The following is a 2,483-nucleotide window of genomic DNA, read 5'->3' as shown; positions in this document are numbered from 1 at the left end:
TATTGCCCATCATATCTGTAGTGATGTCACCTCTGTAATTTCTGATATCAGTAATTCGTGTTCTCTCTTTTTTTCTTGGCCTGACTCATTGTTTTTTAAACCTATGTTAGTCAGATTTTTGTCCACACCACTCCCCAGAAACTGCCTTTGTCAAGGTCAACAATGACCTTCACTTGTCAATTCCAAAGGTCAGCTTTCAGTCTTTATCTTTCTTGACCTATTGGCAACACTGGACCCAGCTGATCACTCCTACTTCCTGGAAACACTGGCCTCACTTGGCTTCTATGACACCACAATTCCCCGATTTTCTTTCTGCCTCCTGTGGTTCTGTTCCTGGTCCTTTGCTGTTTCTTTCTAATCCCCACAGCCTCTTAATGTTAGAGGAGTGTAGGGCTCAGACCTTGGATGGCCTCTCCTCTTTTCTACCCTCAATCTCATGGCAAACTCATCCAAATCTTATAGTTTTCAATATCACTATATGTTGATGACTCTCAAAAGTATCTCTAGTACAGACATCCTCTCCCCTGAATTCCAGAACCGTGAACTCAATAGTCTACTGAATATCTTTATTTAAGACAAATGGGGCATCTCAATCTTTTTTTTTTTTAAACAAGCTCAGGCAAATTTTATTAAAGGAAAATTTTGCATCATTTACTTTTCACCAGTTTGTTCTGGCATGCTTCTAATGATGTCAGAGTCACCTGGATCAATGATAGCCAGTGCGCACACTCTGTAGTATTTTCCGCATGCTTTGCCCAGTTCAATATTATTGCCACTGTAGTGATGGACACCAGTTTTGGCCAACATTGCATAGTACTCTATTTCAGATTTCCTCAAAGCTGAGCAGTTGTTAGCAAGAATGACCAATTTAGCTTTGCCTTGGCTTCAGAGTCTGCTTGTACCCCAGCATGTACTTTCCACTTTTCATAACGAATCGGAGCCTAGGGTTGATTGACTCCAGTGACTTTTTCGTCTTCTCTGCAGCCACCATCTTCCTGCCTTAGGTGCGAGACAGCCCTCAACCAACAGCAGCCGCTAAAATGGCCAGGAAGCGAGAAAAAAAAAAGGGCATCTCAATCTTAACAAGTTCAAACTGAGCTCCTAATATTCTACCTCAAACTTACTCAGTCCGCCCTCTTTCACATCTTGATTCTTGGGTTGGCATCTTCCATGACTCTTCTTTTTCTCTTATACTTCCTGCTCACCCATCTTAGTCTGTCAGCAAATTCTCCTGGCCCTACATTCAGAATATATCCAGGTATAACCATTTCTTATCACTTCTGCTATCATCTGGATCCAAACTTCTGTTACCTCCCACATGAATTATTTAATTAGCCTTCTTTCTTGTCTCACTACTTTTATACTTGCCTCTTAAAATCTATTCTCAACATAGCAGCCAGAAAAATTATGTTAAAATGGCAGTCAGGATGGGGTGGCTCACACCTGTAATCTCAACACTCTGAGAGGCTGAGGCAGGAGGATCACTTGAGGCCAGAAGTTTGAGACCAGCCCAGGCAACATAACAAGACCCTGTATCTACAAAAATTTTAAAAATTATCCTGGTATGATGGTGCATGGCTATAGTCCCAGCTACTAGGGAGGCTAAGATAAGAGGATCGCTTGAGCCCAGGAGTTTGAGGCTGCAGTGAGCCATGATTGTGCCACTGCACTCCAGCATGTGTGACAGAATGACATCCTGTCTCAAAAAACTAAAATGGAAATCAGAGCATGTCACTCTTCTGCTCAAATCCCTGCAATGGCTTTCCCTTTCTGTCAGAGAGGAAGCTAAAGTTCTTATAGTGCCTAAGATGCTCTGTATAATCTGAATGCCCTTTACCTGTCTGATTCATTTACTACTCTCCTTCACACATATTTATCTCCATTTATACAAATGGAATTTGTCCTTGTTTTGCCTCAAACATGCCAGGATGGCTACATCTTAAGGGCCTTTGGAACATCCATCTATTTTAAGTGATTCCCCACCCCACACCAGATATTCATATGGCTCATTCCCTTTTCTTCTTCAATTTTTGCTCAACTGTCACCTTCTTAAGGAGGTCTACCCTGCCCACCCCATTAAAACATAGTCCCTCCCCTCCTCCCCTGAACACTGTTTCCTTGCTTTACTCTTTTTTCCCATGGTGACTTATCCCCTCTATCATACCACAGAATTAGCATATTTCTTATGTTTATTGTTTATTGCCTATCTCCTGCCAGCTAGAAAGGCAAGCTCTTTGAAAGGAAGGATTTTGTCTATTCTGCTCTCTGAAGTATCCCCACCATCTAGAATAGTGCCTTCATAGTGAGAAGGACCTATATTAGAACTTTTGACATCATTGACGTTATTTGGAATTCTTTCATGTTAAAATTATTAGATTTAGTAAATGTAAAAATATAAAATACATTACACAGTATATCGCACAATATTTGTCACCCTGTCTGTGCTTTTCTGTGTATATATAAAACTAAGAGCCTAAGAAAAT

At 40.9% G+C, this 2,483-nt stretch overlaps 1 pseudogene; it reads right to left on the bottom strand.

Moving 5' to 3' along the window:
• Positions 1 to 622: 622 nt before the first annotated feature.
• Positions 623 to 991, bottom strand: LOC129033788 (large ribosomal subunit protein eL30-like; annotated as a pseudogene).
• Between the last annotated feature and the right edge of the window lie 1,492 nt (positions 992 to 2,483).

This window comes from Pongo pygmaeus, chromosome 2 (assembly GCF_028885625.2).
Source record: "Pongo pygmaeus isolate AG05252 chromosome 2, NHGRI_mPonPyg2-v2.0_pri, whole genome shotgun sequence".
Lineage (NCBI taxonomy): Eukaryota > Metazoa > Chordata > Mammalia > Primates > Hominidae > Pongo > Pongo pygmaeus.
Note: the sequence above shows the minus strand (reverse complement) of the source record. Positions and strands in the feature narration are given on the sequence as shown.